The following is a 22,316-nucleotide window of genomic DNA, read 5'->3' as shown; positions in this document are numbered from 1 at the left end:
CACACGTAAACCATATCATAAAAATCCTATACAATAGAAATATTTTAGAAAATTCCCTAGAGAAAATATGGTTACACAAAGCGGCTTGAAAAGAAAATATTTCTTAGTTTCAGGAGTGTTTTTCAAAGCGGTTGTGTACTTTAGTTAAATAATGAAAAATGATAGAAGAAAAGAGCAGTTTAAATGCTGCAGTTACCAATTGAAACGATAACCTTAACCTGACTTTTCTTAAATAGTTATTAATATTCACGCACAATTTGCTCAGCTAATTTAAAAGTTTGAGTTGCAAGAATTTCTCATAGATCAGTTCAAAGCTTACGTAAATTAATGCATACAAAAATAAAAGCAAAATTTTGATATATATATATACATATATATATATGTATCGTAATCTTTTTGTTCGTAACTATCTCAACTTATTAAAAGATGACAGGAAGATCGACATTGGTAACGACGGTACGGTATGTTGCGGAAAGTGCAAACAATGCATGCCGTTAGCGAAAGTTTATGGTGGTGGGAAAGGTTTGGTGAAATTTTTTTTCATGACGATTTTTTACTCCAAAATGCTGCTCGATCGTGTTTGCCAATCACTAACAATGTCGTTTAAATCAAGAGTTTCAAAAAATCTCTGCACAACCAAATTAATGTATAATCACAAAACAAAAACAAAATCATCATAAAAAAAAATAAAAAAATTATGTTCATCTCAAAGTGAATTTTATGCATCCAAGTGTCATTGTTATTATATGCAAGTTGAGTATTGATTGGACATAAATATATAGAATTCTTGTTTTTTCGTTTGTACACATCATCGAGGAAGGCCATTGCCTTTTTTTGATTTCTCAAAATCGATAAAAATTTTTATAAAAAGTTAAAATGCCGCAGCTGCGTTCCGATGTGTTCGATTGTGCGCCCATCGTGTTTTTCGATTTGTTTAGATTGAAATTTCATGCACATGTACACTTAATGGATAAACGTAGATCTACTTCGGCAATATATCTGATTCCCTTACAATCACACAACTAAAGGTTTAAAGAGAAAATATTTGTGCATATAATTATTGTTAGATCGTAAACAGTATCGGAAAATAACTCAATAGTCTCAATATTCTAAGGAAGCCATTTTTGTTTAGGTCAGTGCTTTGTGGAATTGAAGGACCCTTTTTTATAACTAATTGACATCGAATTGTTTTCTTAAGACAATTCCTCCATAACGCTACTTTATGATAAGTGACCGATCACAATGCCAGAATAGGGGTCTAAGATTCCGTTCGTCCTAAAATCAATCAGAAAAAGTTCAAGAATTTTTGCAGTTATTGTGAGAGACACTGTTGTTATCCTAAATGCGTTCTACGGCGATTCAGGGACCCGTCGAAATATTCGTGCTAAGATCAATAAGAATTTTTGCAATTATTGTGACCTTCACGATCGTTATTCTAAATGCGCTCTACGGCGACTAAAAGATCCGTCCAGATATTCGTACTAAAATCGCTCGCAACATAAAGAAGGATTTTTGCATTTCCGGGACCACATCCAAAATAAGTTCTAGAGCGAATACAGCTCTCCCCGCAACGCATCTTAAATATGTTTTACAGCGAACACAGCTGCCTGGCTTGAGTTTCGTTATTTCATTTTCAGCATTGATCATTTTAGTTTTTTTCCTCTCGAACAGGCCAAACTGTCGCATCTCGACTCTTTTAAACTTAATAACAGAAATAAAAAAAATACATATATGTATGTATATGTGCACATAATTCAAAGCTTTTAAAATTCTGCGACCAGCGATCAGAGGTCTACTCTCTGCTTATTGCAATTTCTTTACTTTTTCTTTTTTTTTTTTGTTTCACAAACTTCTTATATCATTTTGATAGCAGTCGAGGCCGAGTTATATATTACTAATGTAAAGATTTCTAATTTTCTCTTTCTTGAAGCCTTTCAGTTTAGTAACCAGGACATTCACTTTGAACCTCATATGTAAACCCAATATGTTCATCTGCTGGTTATTCTTTCCTTTAATTAGTTCTAGAGTTTCAAAAGTAAAAATCCAAAAATACTTAATAGAGATTCTATGCGAATGTGACGATGTACAGACTTCCGGTTGTAACAAATGTTATAAAGAAATGAAATAACTTCATTCTTTCAAATGCGATTTTAAAGCAGATATTATTGAGTTTATTAAAATGTGAGCTAATTCACCCGAATTAATCATAATTCTAAATATATAAGATATTCTTGTTGTGATTATCGGTTCCTCTATTGCTTCGGCACGACCTTTTAAAGTTTATTAACTTTAAATAAAATCCAATACATATTGGTTTACCTTCGAGTTTTTGTTTTTTTATTTTAATTTTATTTTTTTTTTATTTTTTTTTTTTTAGTCGCTAAACGTTTGTGTGCATTTTTATATAAATTTTTGGTAGCTTTTGAATATATCGTGCGTTGTATATGTGTGTATACTTTTATCAGTTTGTCTTCTTGTAGTGCATGTTAATGAACTTTTGTACTAATTTCTGGTTTTATTTATACATTTCTCCTTCATATTCTTAAATATTATTATTATATATATATATATATATATACAAATATATACATAAATTTGTTTGTATATTTTCAATAAATTTTCTTAAGCACTAAATTCATCAATCAACTAAAGACTTGAATTTTTATGCATTGAATAATAATAAAATTGTTGCGTAAGAAAATTAATTTGAAGCTAATACGAAAGGCGTGTTTTTGTTTTGGGACAAATCTGGAATAGAACAAACCATTAACACCAGTGAACGCATAAACATATGTAAAGATTTTCTTAAATGCAAATGCCTTAGATTTGTTTGCAGAGCTTGCTCATGGCAAACAGTTTAGATTAGGATTAGTTATGTTTTTTGGTCGTATTTTGAATGCCAATCCACGGTCAACAAGTAGGAGTAAAAGTTTTCATTTTTATCCCCCAGTTTTTACGATTTTATACCCTAAGTAAAACTGACTGTTCGGTTTATATACTTTAAGGCTGAATAGAGTGGGACATAATCCCGACATGATAAATACCATTTGTTGTGCAATTGTAATATCAAGCCTGTACGGATGTATGCAAACTCCAGAAGGACTTGAGATAAACCCATCCTTTATTATACCTATCGATTCGGATAGAGATTCGTACTTGCATCAACATAATTTTCAGAAAGTAATTCTGAATCGATTTAACTGGCTCTGTCCGTCTGTTCGTCTTTTTTTTTTTTGTGTTCAATCGCACATTTTTGAAATTTGGTACACTGATGTGCTTTGACCCATATACAAATGCTATTGGAAATGCTTCCTAACTTTATGGCGATGTAGGGTATTTTTGCTTGTTTTCAATCAATCATTTAGATTTTCGTCGGGCAAAGAGCGTCCGTTGTAAGAATTCTATATTACAAAAAATGGCGGCATAAATTGTTTAAACACTTTTATTGTTACAAGAAAGCAAAGCAAACTTCGCCATAATTTTATTCAAACTCTATAAACTGCAAAAAAATTGGACGGTAAATTTTTTCTATTCATTCATAGTCATTAAATTTTGCCGAGCGGTATATCTTTCAAATTTTTTGCTTATAAAGTCGAATGCACAAGCGCTTCATTGTTGCACTGTTGTTAGAAGAAAAGTAACAAACGTGTAAATGCCAATTTATTATAGTCATATCTGTCCGTCCGTAAGTTAACCTTTCAAATTAATCCCAAATAGTCTTAATAAACTAAAGTATTACTTTTATTATTATAATTTAGCCATAAAAATAATTCTAAAGATCAAAGCATTAGCATCTAAAAACTATCGGCTGTGTTTTTGTCAGCAATTTGTGATCTTGTAGAAAAATTTTATATGAAATATGCTACGAATGGTAAATGCATTGTCGGAAGAAATAATGCTGTTGTAGTATGATATAAAAACATTTAACATTTAGAGCAATTTAGGGGAGGCGTATCAAGAACTTTGACCAAGGGCAAAAATCATTTCTCTTTTACTTATTTATTTATTTATTATTGTTATACACTCTTGCTGCTGGTGTTTTATTTTAAATACATTATTATCCGCCCCATAATTTACGCATTATGTCGAACGCCGCAACACAAAATGAAGAGCGAAAGTAAGAGAAGGAAATAAAAGAAATCATACGCACTAAATGTAAAACTTGAATATTTTCTTAAATGTGACAAGTTTTAGCGTTTGTACACTTGATGGCATTACGATTGATATTTACGTTTTAAATTGTGCTTATTAAATAATAATTATAATTAATTACTCTTACGTATATTGGTATAGGTCGTATAACGTGTAAAGGCCAGTAGGCAGGAAAAACAACATTTATCTCGTAGTTAATCTTTTGACATATATATATATATATTTTTTTTTTACTATATATAATTAAAGACATATATAGATATTTGATTTTGTTTACCTAATCTTGAGTGTGTGTCAGTTGATCGATTTTTAAAAGTTTAGATGAAACTTAGAATTATTATACCATAGACCACTTTTGGTGCTAGGACGTATTAAGTATTTGTGGGTATGTATACAGCACCAAGAAGAACTTGTGATAAATCCATGGATTTATCCATTATCAATATATTTTTAGTCAATTTAAGTTGGTCTGTGCAAACTTTGCTCAAGTAATTTTTGATATAATTTGATACAATATGATACTCCAGGCTATTGAAGGTGTTTCGGATCGGGGCACTTTCTCAAAGCACCTGCCATATAACGCCCTATTTGGAAAAGTCGTTGTATGAATGATTGTATTAAGTGAAGCGATGTGAGATCTTTAACTCTCGGCCATGGCTGACTACAATAATTTTACTTGTTTTCTTGACTAAGAGCTTGTAAGCTATAGTGCGTCATTAGTAAACTAAGTTGGATTTTCTACTTACTCTGAAACAAATAAAAGCTTTACGTTAATAAAAATGTTACATCTACAAATGCACATAATAAGAAACTCTTGGCTCGGTCTGTAAAAACCGGAAGCTACTGTTTCCTCATTAGCTCGTGCCGAAATATTCTGTTAATACGGCAATAGCATATATATATATATATATATATATATGTAACAACTTTATTGATCCATACGCCATAAACCGTTCTGGACTCTGGTGCTGCTTAGGCCCCTAGTCTGTGGGGATTGTCTAACTCGCCAGGGGGCGTATATTACGCTTAAAGTGGCTTGGGCCACCGTGGGGTTAAGCCTTTCAGGCAGGAACCCACGTTAAACCCATGCCACAAATTTGTAACAACTTTATCGATTAACAAGTTAATATAATAAGTTTTGGATCCATGTATATCTTAGGATATTAGTTGGAATTTTTTCCCAATTGCGGCGGACAAGTGAGCTATCGTATTTTGTCAGTCAAATTTTGGATATATATAATACTTCTAATTTTGCAGACCAGTTGGACATATCATTTTTGGAAGGTCATGATTAAATCGACTCTTATCTAAAGTAAGTGTTCCTGGTGCAACCTTATTCGAAGATCTTAGAAGCGTATTAATTAAGATTAGTAAACCATCAATTTAACAGTCAACGTACCTTTATCAACCCTATTTTTTGTTCTGCCGTTTCTTACCACATAGAAAATGACTCCTTGGATTTTATTTTGTTTTTTTCCAGAATTTTTTTTGGGTACAAATTGACACACGAACAATAAATTCGTTGCATAAAACTTTTCGCGCATACAAAGGTACAAATATTGTGCTGTTTAATTGAAAATTCAGTCACCATACTTTTACTTTCATTTATTAGAAATATACTCTCACTCTCTGCTATTGTCTGCAGTGCTAATACTAAACAATCCAAAGGAACTAAATCATCATCCTTTTTAGGCTTTACAATTTGTCACAACTATATATATATATATATATATATATAAATATATACACATGAAATATATATAGAATATAGAAAATATATAAATATCTGTTTTCTGCTTGTCGACCCTACTACTACTACTACTACTGTAAACAAACCTCAACACACGTCATTATTCATACTTGGCTGATTATTATTATACATTGCTGTCATTTTTGCTTTTATTTTTTTCCTTTCGTTTATTTTATGGCCTGCCTTAAGTTGAAAACTCATGCACTGCCTTCAAATGCATTTCAACGTAGCAACGCAGCGCTAAGTGTGAGTAAATTACAGATTCATGCGATTCTTGTTGAAAACTCTTGCATTGCCTCCACGTGTAGTTCAAGTTCAAAGCTGCTTATTGAGCACAAGAGAGAACACGAAAAACGAAAAAAAAAACAGCATTTCATTTGTGTATGTAATTTCAATATTCTACTCTACCCATTACCGGGCTATTGCTGGGAGATTCTGTGTTTATGGCTGCGTTCTGTTTTATCGCTGCTACTGCCGTAAACTGCTATTGTATAAACAGCTTTTGCAGTTGCTTTTTTCATTGTGACTGTGCACATGAAAAATTTTATCGTCATTCTTGGCGTTCATACAGATGTAAATGTATGTACAAATATTTATAAACACATGTATATGCAAGTTGATATATATATGTATATATATATATATGTTTATACGTGTGTGAGTTTCCCCTTTTGGATAAATACTTTTTAATATGGTTTGTTTAATTCTCGTTTCTTTTAAAAATTCATAGAATTTTCTGTTCCCGAGAACATCTAGTGATTAAATAATTATTAGAAAATTTAATTATATTATCGTAAATTTAATAACTAAAAATTATTTTTATCATTTAAACAAAGCTAAAATTCATCTTAGATTTAGACTTTATTATAGTAAAATAAAAACAACCGCTTCAACTAGTCAAATTAAATCGATGTATGTTTGCTCGGGTTGAATTGCGCAATTGAATAAAATATTATGGAAAATTTTACTGCAAGTATTGGGATCGGGTTCATTAACGCTAGATTTATCGACATTTTCTATATAATATATGTATGTATCTATTAAAATTTTATGGTTAATCGCGAACGTACTGATAAACCGACCAAGATCATTTTTAGACCGATCATGCAGGCAGTTCTGGCAGCGAAAATTATAGGCAAAAATGTTTATATTTGAAAAAAATTGTTGTTGTTTTTCAAAGTTGTTTAAAATTGAGCTGAGCGCTCCTATTTTTTAGTCATATATTCGCAATCGATCAAGGTCAAATGAAAGCTTCTTATCTTTATTTTTGCGACTATGACAATTCATAAAACTCTCACTCATCAAATTGACAGTTTTAGTTAAAATACCTAGACCACATCTAGAAATAGCAGAGTGGGCAAAAGGTTAGACATATATATTTGCTGCATAAAATCACTAGAAAGGTCTGAAAATATATACTTTCTCACAACTCTTGACAAAGGAACGGTTGCGTGTAAATCTAGTATTAAAGCGGTCTTTTTTCCGAAAGACACTCACAGCCGGTCCGATGAGAATCGAATGTGTTGAAAAATTGGCATTTTTTTGAAATTATAAAATTCCTATAAATTTTTTATACTAACATCCTTATCTTGAAAAAACATCATTAAAAAAAATCCGATACTCAAGAAAAGTGAGTGCGCATAGCCGATCTTTGCACTTTAGGACCACTCACACATTATTCATGCAAATTTTTATCGTTGCATCTTTTCAAGTTTATGAATAAAGAACGACGGCCAATGAGCCTCTTTCGGTTCGAAGTTTACGTCATGTTGCAGGTCTGTCTTCCAATTTCAATTTGTGTGCAAGCACTTCGGCCATGCACTTAAAAATTGATTCGATATTGATTAAGAGTACATACACTTTATAGCGTTTCTGAAACTTTCTTCTGGCTGTCGCAAATGTTTTCATTAAATGAATTGTATACAAGGTTTTTGATGGGTTATTAACATTGCCGGCTCCCGAAATTAGGAGCAGAAGGAGAAGCAGCAGTAAAAATTTTTACCTTTCGTGGATATCTTTTTTCTGGTAAAAAATTCTGATCACTTTACGAGAATACATATAAAAATATTGGGTCATTAAGGCAGACCTCACAGAGTAAGGTAAATCTATTATAACGGAAAGATATTCTTCTTCGTTAGTGAGTATATCAATTTTCAAATCGATATTCTGTGTGTGTTTGCTGAATTTTTATAAACACTTTGACCCTGTATATGTACAAATGCGATGCTTGTCAGGGTGAATGGAGCGGGGGTAAGGGGAGTTGAGACAAGAGTTTTGCCTTTATCAAACAAGCATTGACTATAGTTGCACTCCCACATCAACCGCTATTAAGATATGGTCTAACGCATTTTTCTTTTTCTTTTTTTCGTTATTATTATTAATTAATTCAAAGAGGTGCTCTGAGGCAGATTTCGCAGTTTATTATATCAAATTTGTACGTCGTGTATCGTTAAGGAGTGTATAAAAATTTTGCAACTGAGCTACACCTGCCCCCTTACTTACTAGAAAATTTGTTTAAAATAAAATTAAAAAGAAAAGCACAATAATCATTATAGCAGCAGTTTTTTGTGCTCATGACTCTATCTCTGCTTGAAACTGAAAATAACGAAATAAGAGATAATCATAATGCAGACAGACGAAGACCTCATTCAATCGTACATATATATATGAGGGTCAATGAACAGCCAAAAATACAACGCCAACACTCAAGCTTGTGTCATTTTTTTTTCTTTTTTGCGTACAGCGATAACAAAAACAACGTGGTGCTGAAATTTTATATTTATAGCGTAAAGAAAAGAAAGAGTTCGCTTATATATATATATATATATATATATCTTACTTATGCAAACGGACCAAGTAACCAAAAGAATCAACATGAAGCAGAGAACAAATAAGAAAGCTATTTTGCCTTAGGGTAAATTTTGGATACCATTACTTTACCAAGGCATAGAAAATACAAAACAGTCTCTTTTATTAACTACTTACGATATCTATATTAATTGATTGTAAGCTTTTACTTAGGGGCCATATTAGATTTGCAAAATCTTGCTAAAGCATAAACAGTAAGCATATGAGTTTTTAACCGCAATAACAGGATCGATTTAAGCTTAAGCGTCTGTCGGTCTATGTTTTGGAATTTTACAATTAATTGGTGTTTAAATGTGTTCTCCTTTTTCATGAAATCAAGTTCAAAAACCAATGGGGCTGAAAACGATTATTAAACATAAACCGATGTTTTTATAGATTATATAGGACCCTTTAATCACGTTTGAAGTGTTGAATGTGGCTTTAAATGCTTCCGAGGCAACTTTGAAAATCAATCTTGAATGAAAAAAATTCAAAAAACCAATAGTTTTCTGGGATTACGATCTGTTTTGCAATTGATCTCAAAACGTTACTTATTAAAATTCTCGTATATATTATGTTAAGATTGACGACGAAATGCATATATGTGCGTGTTTTTACGAATAAGCAAAATTGTTTACATGTTACTATGCACTTTCTAAAAATGATGCTTTACACATCGTATGATTTCCATTTTCATGTATTCATAAGGATAGCAAGCATAACCAAAAATATAAATAAAATAATGATTATAAAAATTTCCTAATGGGAGAAGTGATTGATGCATATTCTGTATATACAGCCTTCCTCTTATTTCAGGTTGTTTTAATTTTTCAACTACTTCTTTGACTATAGTTAGGGTTGGATAAATTGGATAGCAAGTTTATGATATTCGGGCAACGATCATAACTTCATAAAGACTTCATTAATACATATTCCATATGCATAGCTTCTTCTTGTTTCAGGTTCTTTTAAGGTTCTTTCTTGATAAGTAAGTAAGCCTTGATTGGTAAGGGTTGGATAAATTTAATGAATGAAGAACAGATTAAATGAGATTAAATCCGAAAAACGTTTCTTTCGCAGCTTTTGACATAAAAATAGTGGAGGTAATGAATAAACGAATAAATGGAGCCTTCACAACTCTGAACAAAACGTATAAAAAAATTTTAATCGCGTTGCGCAAGTTCAAAAAGTTATCTGCAATGATTATTTTAAATATAATATTGGTCAGAATGTCTAAAGCGAGTTTTCAACATTGTTCATGCTTGTAGTCGCTGAGCAGTGGGTAGAATCTTAAGAATATATTTGAAATGCCTTTTCCAAAATGCATAAGTTTTCAAATGAGTTCAGACGCTTTTTTTTTTTTTTTACTAACTAAGCCGTGCCTTCACAGGCACGTAACTAGGGATAATCTTTTTAAGTTTTCCTATATTATCAGTCACTCAGAGAACGTTCCTTCTGCATGTGAACACTGTGATTGTCTAGGAGGATTGAAGTAAACGAAGTGTTGTAATCCATCCAACCATGGGACAGTGCCAGAAAAAAGACAGGAAAGTGAACGAAATAGGAAGGTAGCCTCCGATAAGATAAATTTTATGCCTTCAACGACTGAGCGCTCACTATACTAATTCCCATGAAAGAAAAGTCTACTCCGCTTGAGATTTGAACCGGCGAATATTGACATCGTGGTCGCAATTCGTATCTACTCGGCTACTCAGGCGGATTGATAGACTTTGTTTCGCTATTACTTAATAGCAAACTTTGTTATATATACTACTGATCTACTTTAAATTGATGAGTAATAATCAAAAAATTTGCTGTGGAACAAATATGTCAGATATAATTATTCTCTTAAGTTAAGTACGCATAACTGAAATATGTGAAAATTTTAATATTTACATATATAGAGCTATGTCGATCTCTTTATTCCGAGATTTGCTGTTTATCGCTGCAACTTTCAAATGGACAAGAATTAAGGTGGGCGGAAGAAACTTCTTAAAAGGAGTCCTACTTTCAATTTGCAAGAGAAAATAGTAGAATAGAAATAATAATAGGATAGAATTAGAAATAATAAACAACCAAGAATGTTATTGTATATGAATTGTTAGCAAAATAAGTTTATATCGCTCCTTATTTATTCTTTGGTGATAACTATAGGTTGTGACCTTGAAATTTTCATATGACTAATGGTTAAAATTTTTGTAATCAATTTTATAAACAAATAGAAATTAAAATTTCAATGTTGCTGATGCTGATCTGAAATTTGATGAAAATATTTCCTATAGTCATTTTGCATAAAATTTTCCCAGAGCGCATTTGATATAAATATTTTTCAGTATATTATATAACCGATAGGTTGAATGTTATAATTTATTATTTTTGCATAAAATTTTATACATTTTGGAAATTTCTGACACTTCCTTTCTCTAGATTTTTCTTTTGATTGCTTGGTACCTTTTCTTGGAATTGTTTGGTAGGGGTTGTCTCCTCCCGAAAACGGAATAACTCAAACACATATATACACACGAGACTACAAACCGGTATAACACTGTATGAACGCTTCTTTTAGGGCCAAATAGAATATAAAGTAATTTGATTGCCTATATGCGTATACATACATACATATATATATATATACATATTATTTTCCTTCTAATAAGTAATTTTAAAGGTTATTTTATGAAATGTAATTTTCGATACGAAGAATGTATATTATTTCTTTCTATTTTTTTATGATATAAAAATTCCAAATTTTTTAAATTATATTTTATATATTTATTCACATTTTTCATTTGAGTAACTTATAAATTATTCATATTTTTAAAAATACTGACCAACTTAATGAATTTTGTGTTGATTTCTTGCCTTCCAATGACTTTTATTCTCGAACATAACTTATTTGCTGTTTGTCTTATTCTCTTCTTCTTCTTCGTGTTCTTGTTGCTTTACATTTTGTCAAAGAATTAGAGATTTTGTTTTTTTTGTTTTTTAGTAGGTTTTTATTTCTAAAAATAAATTGTTGTAGGTTTTTTTATGACCTTCACATCTTTTAAGGCCAAAGAAAAAGCCTAACATCATACGAATACGAAGAGAAAGAAATTTGTTCACCTGCAGACAAAATTAATATTAACAACAAATGAAAAACGCCTTTAAAATATTTTGTTAAATAAGCAGACAACGGCAAATGTACAGAAAAAGTGCCGTCTGCGCGAATGTTCGTGCACTCATACGTGTACGATATCTCAAATGCAATTTTATTTCATTTGGTGTGAGTCAAAGTCATGGTCGCACGCATACATTTGCATCGAGAAAATTTATCGACAAATAAAATAATATTATGCATGCGGACAGAGACTGAGCAGTTATCCTTGAACTTGCAAAATAAAATACAATGTTTTGTACAAAGCATGCAAACGTCCATTAATTCATCCAAATGTTATGCACTAACACGTAAACATTTTGTGCACAAAAAAATTTGTTGAAAAAATTGCTTCTTTTTTTTTCTCTCTCTCTCTCTCTTTCTAAATATATGAAACGCGAAAGAGGAAACTATACAAAAATGATAAAATAATTATTTATTTATATCCAGCTTTCAAAAGCTGAACATGTGTGTGTGTGTGTGTGTGTGTGCATGGGTAGCAAGATCATTATCAAATTTCGTAAGTGTTATAAGGCCGCACTACATTGAAAGTCTGAAGTACAGTAAACGCTTGATCTGTTATTAGAGACTTGTTATTCTACCCGCGAACGCATTCATGTGGGTAAGAAGGCTATGGTCATATTATTAGAGAGAATTTTTTATTGATCGTGAAACGTTCATACGGCAGTAAACGAGAGAGAAAAGGTTTCTAAAAGAAATTTGGGCTTGCGCTCTTCTCGTTCGTCAAGTCTTGATTGCAAACCATCGGAAGATGGAATTTAAGAAATAAGTAGCAAAACAGGTCGACCATTGAATATCCTTCAATTCTTCATTTATTTCCTTGAAAAATTATACTTTCGATAGATTCAGAATTCTCAACAAAGATCATTGAGTCGCTGAGTATTTCGATATTGAAAATTTTAATCGGGCGGGAGAATTTTATTAAACCCAATTTGCTAACCGTTCCTATGAACAATGGGCTTTCATATGACAGCGAGATTTTATTTTTAATGTTAAATGATGGAATTTGGCATTGTATCAACTGTATCAAATTCGGACTTCGTAGGTTAATCTCTGCGTCCAATATAAGGTAAAAAGGATATTTTTGTAAGACAACAAGACTTAATTTTTAGCATTTTATAACGAAAATAAGTGAAGAGGATTAAGAACTTTTTGAAAACAAAGGTATTTTTCTAAATACCTCAGACCAAGTCGGCTCACTTTTGCGCTCTCTTATATGTCATGGTCTACTTTGCATAGAAATGAGAGATAATTTTTGATATATTGCCACGAATACAAATGAAGAACTGTGTTAGACGTAACGATGCAGAGGATTTAATAGTCGGTCTTGCCCGCGTAAAATGGTATTATTTTTGTTTATGTCGAAAATTATTATAGAATTAAAATACTTGCTTAAATAAGAAAGTTAACTGTATTTATCTGGACTACATCAGCTCAGGCGAATTTCTCTTCTTTAATGACTATGGAGAATGGAAAGGCGTACTTCGAAGAGAAGCATTACGATAAAGGAACACAGTTTCTTGTATCGTCGTCTGCACGCATATATTTTTCATATTATTACGTAGATCATGTCTGACAGATGTTCTTATATCGAAAAAGACAAGAGTAACTACGATATTGAAATCGCTCTACAAAACACGTGGCATACTTTTGTCAAGGTCGACTGTGGATTTCAAATTTCCGTAATTTAAAAATTTTTGCATTTTAAGGGAAAGTCGTCTTAATTTTATGTTGGAAATTATTCTAGTGGTATGCTGTTAAGTATTCCGAGATTGCTTGTGTATAAGTGTACAGTGTAACGGCTTTGTGTATAAGTAAGTATTACGAGGTTACATGGAGCAGATCTTTTAGGATTCCAATAAGACTGAAATTTTAACTTTCAATGCGAAGTTCGACATTAATTGCCGCTTTACAGTCGCGTAGAAGAACAAGGTTTTTCTTCTCTGCGTTGGATTTTAGGGGCATTCAAGCTTAGGGCGCACAACTTAATTAGATTCCTAGTAATACATTCCAGAAAATTTTTCCCAAAATTTCGAGAATCAGCTATGTTCAATTTAAAACAATAGGCTCCAGTCTGTACTGTGTTAGTTTTTGTAAGATTTTCAACAACGCGTTCCCGTCCGGAATCTTGCGGCATTAAGAGCGTTATGCACTTTGGAATGTTACAATAAAAAACACAAAAATAATGTACTGTCTGTTCCAAGGTGCTGGAAATAGAAATGTATTTAGTTAGACTTTGAGCGCTTAATAAGCGCGATAAGGAATGCTAAACTACCTCAACATGGCTTGCGAAACGTTAGGTTTTTATTCTTGCATATTTAAACAAACGTTGCTTCGTTCACTTTTATATAACAATTTAGGTAACTAATCATGAATTCTGGTTTAAAGTTGACCGCAACTTTATAATAATAGATTGAATTATTTCGAAACTTTTATCATAAATTGTTGTTATACGTTATCGGACCTGCAACTAGAAAATCGCATTGACTAAGCATTTATTTATAAATTTTTAGTATATATTTGCTTTTTCTTAGAAGTCAAGGAATTTCGATTTTTTCCAAGTACATAATCAATAAATTATTTGTAATCTTTTGTAAGCAAGTGAAAGCGTTTGCTTAATGCACGAATTGCATTAGAGGGTGTAAAATTGTCGTGCAATAAAGCTTTCACCGTACAGTTAGAGGATAATTCAAACTTGTTGATTGCTTGATGTCTTATCAATAAGTGATCAATTCGTTACGTTAAAGATATTGTTACAAATTAAAATTATTACATCACCTTGAAATAGCAAAACTTGGAAGGAACTAATCAAACTTTTCTCGGCAAACAATTGGGAATAGGTTTTAAGGAAGATATATATAGAGCAAGTTATGCATAAATTATACAAACAAAGTCACAAAAGCTATGGAGAGAAAAAACATAATGTTTCCTCTTATGATCAATGTTCGGTCGAAACATAAGAATATTATATAAGAATGCTATAAGTCGCATAAAACATATTACGTAAAGCATAAGAACATTAACATGGGAAAGATTTCGAGTTTTGTAATCCCAAGGCGCCATATCGCACAGTATATCATACTATTATTCGGTGTCAGCTTTCATTGGCGTTCATATGGCATTATTGCTATAAGAAGGTTTATGAATGGTCTCATCCTATTCAAAAGTTTACATATTGAGTTTATTTTTCAAAACATTATTTCACGTCGAATTTTTGCGGAGAAATATTACCAACGGAAATTGTTTTTCATATAACGACTTTGCCAAAGTAGAACTTTATGTGAGGAATACACATACAAATGTTCCGATCAAATTCATTTTCACATGAATTAGCCGTTGAGTAACGAGTTTCATAAAAATATATTGAAAATTTGGCCTTGTACGTCGGACGTTAAATGGACCGACATTACGGAACCTGTAAAAATATAAGTTTCTAGGGAGATATCGGAAATCCTTTTTCTTTTTTTAACACAAAATCTTGAAAAAAGTTCGAATAAGAAGCGTAAATGGGATAAATCGGGTTCTTACATAATTCAGCGTACACAAGGCGAGTACAGTTTCTATCACTGTACTCTGTAAAGTTTCCATTAAACTTTTTAACGCAATTATCTTCAAGTTAAGAAAATATTATTTAATTTAATTCATTTTATTTTAATTATTAATAAATATCTTTACATGTTTGATACGGCGTAATCTACACCTGTTTAAATAGAAGTCATTAAGAAAAAATTTGCAGGAAATTTTTTTCTTATTTCTGCACGTTTATTTCGATAATTTTTATCGCAGGCGATTTATCTTATAAAGTATGTATATCTTCTTCTTATGAAATTGTTCGGAATTTTTCATTTCATCAAATCATTTTGACTGAAACTGCGCACGCATTTCAAAAACACCAAAATACGATACGAATAATCTGTGTACACACCTTAACCTTACGCAAAATTATTTTGGGCATGATTTTTATACGTTCTTGCGTTATATATATATATATATATATATATATAGAAGCTTATATGTGTGCGTATAAGACAAATTAAACACACTGAGCAAGTTAAAAAAACCTACCGCATTAGATTTTATATTGTTATACATACACAAAACCATGTACGGTTTTGATTACCAAAAAAGTTCAAGAGAAAAAGAAAATTTATATGGTTTTTTGAAATTAACCGGCTTGAGGTTGATAATATTTACATATTCACATTTATATGTATATATATGTATATAGATATATAGTATATAATGTATAGTAAGTAAGTACAATAAAATGTACAGTTTTCCAGTTTCATGTACGTCTAAAAAGAGTATAACTATAGATATGCTCTCATTCTAAATTTCAGTATGTATTCTTGAAAAATTTATAAAGAATTTCTTGCGTCTGTTTTTATACCTAATAATAAAATTTTCGCTGCGTTGGTAACCTTTACAAATGATAAATACGCGTTTCTAGACACCATAGAAATTATTGCAACAGGCAAAGGAGCAATTTACTTAGGCTGCAGCCCCTTAACACCTGAACTACCGCGTGATGCGCTTCGCATTTTTTCAACTATTGGGATTCAAGAAAGTGCTTAAAACGCATATAAAGTTCCAAAAGTTTTTGATAAATTTTAATGTATGAAAAGGCTTTGGAATACATATAATTAATTATTTTCTGAGATACCTATGCCTTATACCCATTTTTACCAAAATAGATCCATTTGACCTATAGTTTTTTGATCGCCAAAAAGAAGATAGGAAAATGACATCCAGCATAACCATTTTTTGATCGATTAGGAATGCTATTGTGGAAAGCAGGTGTGGTCTGAGGTTCACAAAGTAGAAGAAATTGTAACAGCCTTGAAATTTTTTTTTGCATTTATGCCCACAACATTCGATCTCGTGGAAGGCGTTTCCGAAAAACTATTACCCAGATATTCATCAGAATGACTTGTATGTTCGATCAGAGATGATCTCCGCTAATTCCCATCCATCTAGCACCATCGGACAGAGTTACCACTAATACGCCCATAACTGTTCATCTTAAACATTTTTTATTTGTTCAATTTTTGAGGTAAACGGCCAATGGTGCACTGGTCAAGTATATGGTTACGTATGATGACGCGAACAGTTCTTAATTGTTTTTGAATGCTTGAATAATAAGAATTTTGTTTTAAATAATTGTAGCGTAATACATTAGCAATTTAGTACATCGGTCAATAACTCTCGGGACTAGAAAAGTAGAAAACATTTTATTTTTTTTTTTTAGCAAAATTCGAATTTTTTCATCGACATGATGTCGCCAAGAGTGAGACAATAAAGTAAAAGATTGCCTAATATCCTAAAGCTTTTTTTATATAGTATCAAGATATACCTCTGACCCTATCAAAATAAACTTCAATTTGCATAATAGCCCCATTATTTGGCTCAAGTACTTTTCCTTGGCACACCTTTCTGAACTCTTCAGTAAAGGGGTAATAGTCGCTGAATGCCAGACTTGCAGAATACGGCAGATATAGCAGCATGTCGAGCTTGAAATCATTTAATTTTATCATCACTCACGCGTTGATGTTTTTTTCCAATATAAGTACAGTCGGCAGCCAATGAAAAAACACTTCCTTCATATCCAAATTTTCATGCAAAATAGTTAATAGAATGTCTTTACCTTCTATTTTGTCAGAGACGATATCCATTCGTCAGTACCGCAAATTATTGACGGGTATGTTTCATTATTCTGATGTTCGGTTATTTTCCATATATATATTTATGGTCAATTAACTAACTAACTAACTCTTTTATATATTATATTTAACATATTTACATAAGTAGTAATAACTGAAATTATATAATTTACGTGTAGCAAAACCTTGAACGAGAAATTCTTCATTTTATTATATCGCAAAACGTTATCATTATTTCACATTTTTATAGCACAACCGGTAGAACACAATGTATTAATATCGCCATTTCGCTTGTAAAATCTGAAGAGCTGAGTAAAAAATTTCTAAAATTCCATATAATGTCGAGAAAGATAAAGACCAGAGTTTTCCGAGAGATCAAAATTTATTGTGACCATATACGACAAGATGTTCACAGTTAATAGCAAGGGGTTAAAGTAATGCACGATTACTTTCAATTCGAATAAACTTTTTTTGCTTACTACTACTTTGGTCGTAAGATTTAACATCTCACCGAATTAAATACGTTTGTGAAGCTCTTTTGATTTGCGGTAGTCTCCTCGAATCTGAATTTACGATTGGGATGGAGGCGTGAGGACTAGAATTCATTAAAATGTCGCCGTTCCTCTATTATTATACTCTGTATCCGCACGAAGGGTTTGAAATGGATCCAGCTTTTATTATATCGACCGACTCGGAATTACTTTTTGAATTAATTTCAGCTTGTTTGGTCCTCTGTCCGTCTTGTGCAAGTTCATTCCACAAATAAGATCTTATTTTGGAAAGCCATTACTATAAGAGTTAACTTAATTAAGCGAAGTACAGGGTATTTAATAACGGACCGTGGCCTACCCTAAAGTTTTTCATTGTCCTTTCTTTAAAAGAATATAAATTTTTCTAGTTCTAGTCTATTTAATGGTGGACCGAGGCCTAGCATTCAGTTTTTTCCTGTTTTTTCTTTAGTTTGCAGAGTATTTATTTATTTATATTTATATCAATTTTTCCAAGCATTGCTTATTGTGATTTTATTAAAATTCTCTTCTCCAGATTATTATTAATTATTAATTATACTCAAATATAAAGTAATTTTTCCATTTGTATGGAGATATGACTTAAGAGTTCGAACTCTCAAGTAGTTGATAGACTAGTAAGTAGTTTAAGGCATTATAAGCAAAGTTGTGCCCTAAGAAAATTCAATCAATCCATTCGAGCAATTATTAAATACAAATTACTGGATCACTACGATTTTCCCTTTTGACGGTGAGCTAGAGAACAAAAATGAACAGTTTTCACTGTTCAACAAAGCTTAAAAAGCTAAAAAAAAGGAAATCAGTAATCAAATCATTAAATGATTATCATTTATTATATCGTCTTATGGTTTTGAGGTTTTACGAAATGAGCTATTAATCATAGCCGTCCGAAGGCAGGAAGATGGTGTACATTTCCAAGGCTACTAAAAGCAATATCAAGAACATTAAGTATCTTTAAAACGATTATTTAGATAATACAAGAATTATTAAAATTTATATTATTTCTATAGTCCTAGAGTTAATTTTATTGATCTAAGTAAATTATAACGATAACAATAATAATAATATGAAATCAAAGCCTAATAAAGATTTCTAATTAATAACTCAATAATTTGTACAACATTCTAAGAAAAACTCGCTTAATAGCAATTAAATGCAATTTTTTTTCACCTTTTTGTTTTCACCTATTGTCGGATGACGTACAATGATTGTATTTATAATGAATAAATCGGAGAGCTCAAAAAACTAATTTTTTAAGATTCGCAAAAGTTCATCATCATAAAGGCTTCGTTAAAAAATTTCGGTTTGTGGACCTAGAACTTTCAACTAAGCTTCCCTCTGATGGACGCGTTTACTTGGTCATAATAAAGAACGGCTCTTTTTTTTCCAATAGGGACCAATTACTCAACGGATATTCCCTATTCGTATGACACGGTGAATGTCGGAAAGAAATGAAGAAAGAGAAAGGGAGGGTCTGTGACCAATTGATAAGTGTTATGGCTTTACCGCCCCGAGCACTCACTATAACTACGACCAAAGCAAACTCTACCGCATTGAGATCTGAATCCGCGATTCTTTTCTACTTAGCTACTCATGTGGACAATTGGGTCGTCAGATATAAAATTTGTAGATAATAGATTAAGTGCTATAATAAACAGTTTCATCCTTGACGTCCCAGTATTTAAACTTCAAAATTTTCCATCCGTAAGCAGGCCAATCAATGTCGTACTGATCCTAAATTTTTAAACGGCTCCAGAGTTAAAGTTAATTTTGTATTTTTTAGAGTCTATTGTAGACATGTTTTTAGATGTTCTGATGAAAAGTCTCATTTCTTATTTGGTTTTGTGAAATCGTAAGATTTCCTCGAAAGGTAACAGAAAACCATAACTAGATGGACTTCAAATATTACACTAAGTCTACTAAACCTTAGCTTACCAGGGTAACAGAAAACCATAACTAGATGGACGTCGAATCTTACGCTGAGTCTACTAAATCTTAGCCTGCTAAACTTTAGTGATAAGCACGAAAAAAATTAATTCTGAAACAAAACTGACTAACAAAAAAAGCTCACTTTTTCCCCACCTATTTAGATAAGTGCAGCGCTTTCTTATTATTTGCAAAGCAAATGCTTTTATTAATCTAAGGTAAGACTTATTAGCTTGGGTGACTTTGTTATTTTACTTACCATGAAAATCGAAATTGTTTTTACTATTATAATTAATTCAAACCGTATGCGGTTATGTAGATTAGCAGATCTTTTTTTTTTTTTTAGTCTCGGTCTAATCCAATGATTAAGTTTAAAATTGAAAGAATCGATTTTAGATTTCAACAAAGAAATTTGAATATTTCATTTATATGTGAAATAAATAATTCTTTGTTCTGAGAGATCACTGTTACAGTTGCCGCTCGCAGAATTCAAACTGAAGCAAAAAAAAAAAATAAATAAATAACATGAGTGGGTGGTTTGACGGCTAGTTAAGCTTTTTCTGCTTTCATATGAATCGCTGTTCTAAGCATTTGTATTGTCTTTCGGTATCTGCTTATGTTATTCACTGTTCTTTTGGATGACGTTTCCGTAGAGAGGGGAATAAAGGTATAAAAAAAATTAGAAAAAAATAAAAACAAATAATAATAAGAACGTCGCCGTTAGCTTATTATTTCTATGCTGGTTTTGTTTATTGTTGTTGTTATTATTATTATTGTTGTTGTAGTTGTGTTGTATTTGATTCTTATGTATGCGCTTTCGCAGAATTCATTTGAATTTATATTTAATTTGTTATTATTGCTCCGCTGTTAGACTACATTATATATGAAAAGTTTTATTATATTTATTTCTGTTTTTGCCTACTCGGGCAATCATGTGTCACTATAAACAATATTGACCTAGGTTTTTGTTGTTGTAAATTTAAGTTAATTTATTTGTCAAAAGAATTTTTCTTAAATTTTTTCAAAGATTTCTTATTTAAAATTTTGGTTTTAATATCTAACTCATTAGTTAGAGCTTTCGCAAAAAGTTAGTACTTTTTGTTTGTTTGTTTTTTTTTTTTTTTTTTTTGGAAGTAGTATTTAAGAGATTTTTTTAATTATTATTATTATTATTATTTTTTTATTTTTTTTTTTTGGTTATTAAGTAAATGTTTTTCATTAGTTTTAGATTCCAGTCAGTCTTTTCCTTTTTTACACGAAATTGGTTTTCTTTTTTTTAAATTTTACAAGTTAGAAAAAAAATTAAAGTATTTGGTATTTTTTAAATTAACAATATATATATTTTTAATTTTTTTTTTTTATTAATAATTATTTTAAATTTTTAATCCCACCGGCGTAAAAAATTAATGTTAAATTTTGTTTTAAATTAAAATTTAAAAAAATTTTTCTATATTTTTGTAGAAAATTGGGTAAACGAAATTTTTATTTATTTCTTTCAAAATTATTCATACATAATAAGAATTTTTAGTTTTTCGATTTCTTTCTAATTTTTGTTTTTTTATTTTTTTGTATACAAAAATAATCTGTTTTTAACGGATTTTTCTTTCAGTTTCTTAGAAATTTAATTAGTTTGGTTTTTTCGTTATCTTTTTTTTGAAATTGCACTTTTTTTTTGTTGTTTTAGCTAACTATAACTTGTGATACAATTTGAGATGAACTTTGTATCCAAGTTAGGTTTTTTTTTTTTTGTTTTGTTTTAAAATTTATCTTTAAAGCACTAAATGTCAGTATTTTAAAAAATTTACAAAATTTAAGGCATTTTCCATAAAGAATGCAGGAAAAACAATTCACTTTGAGATCTGTTTTTATTTCAAGAAATTTGTTTCATTTTTTTTCTATTTTTTTTTTTTGTAATTTTTCCTAAAAAAATTATTCAATTGTTGCTGAATAAAGTTCAGTTATTTAAAATTATTATTTATACATTTGGTGTAATTGTTTTTTTTTCAAATTATTTATACATTAGTTCTGAAACGTTGTTAGCGCGTTGCGAGTTAATACCGAAATACGCTGCCCATCAGTGCTAATAAACGAGTACCGCACAAAATTCTGTTTGCTGGTCGATCGCTGGTTCTGGCTGAAGAAATGAATATGAAAAAAAATAAAATAAAAAGCGTCGCTACAGCTTAATAGTATGCAATAACGTCGCCCATGTAAATGTGAATGTATTTGTGCTTTAGCGTCATCAACAATACATTTATCAGTTAGTGTAGTGTCTACGACGTTTCACTGTAGGATAG

General features: G+C 30.9%; 1 protein-coding gene across 3 annotated transcripts in view; it reads right to left on the bottom strand.

Moving 5' to 3' along the window:
• LOC119634124 (Krueppel homolog 1) overlaps positions 1–21,144 on the bottom strand; it is a 28,531-nt gene extending 7,387 nt beyond the window's left edge. For 2 of the 3 annotated variants that reach the window (XM_038028075.1, XM_038028076.1), the window contains exon 1: positions 20,279–21,144. The gene's annotated coding sequence lies outside the window, so the exon portion shown is untranslated. Of the gene's footprint in view, positions 1–11,580; positions 15,516–20,278 lie in introns of those variants that run through there. The other variant, XM_038028077.1, reaches the window with a different exon arrangement.
• Positions 21,145–22,316: the final 1,172 nt, after the last annotated feature.

Source organism: Glossina fuscipes, unplaced genomic scaffold, assembly GCF_014805625.2.
Source record: "Glossina fuscipes isolate IAEA_lab_2018 unplaced genomic scaffold, Yale_Gfus_2 2, whole genome shotgun sequence".
NCBI classification, from domain to species: Eukaryota; Metazoa; Arthropoda; class Insecta; order Diptera; family Glossinidae; genus Glossina; species Glossina fuscipes.
This window is presented reverse-complemented; position numbering and strand designations above follow the sequence as displayed.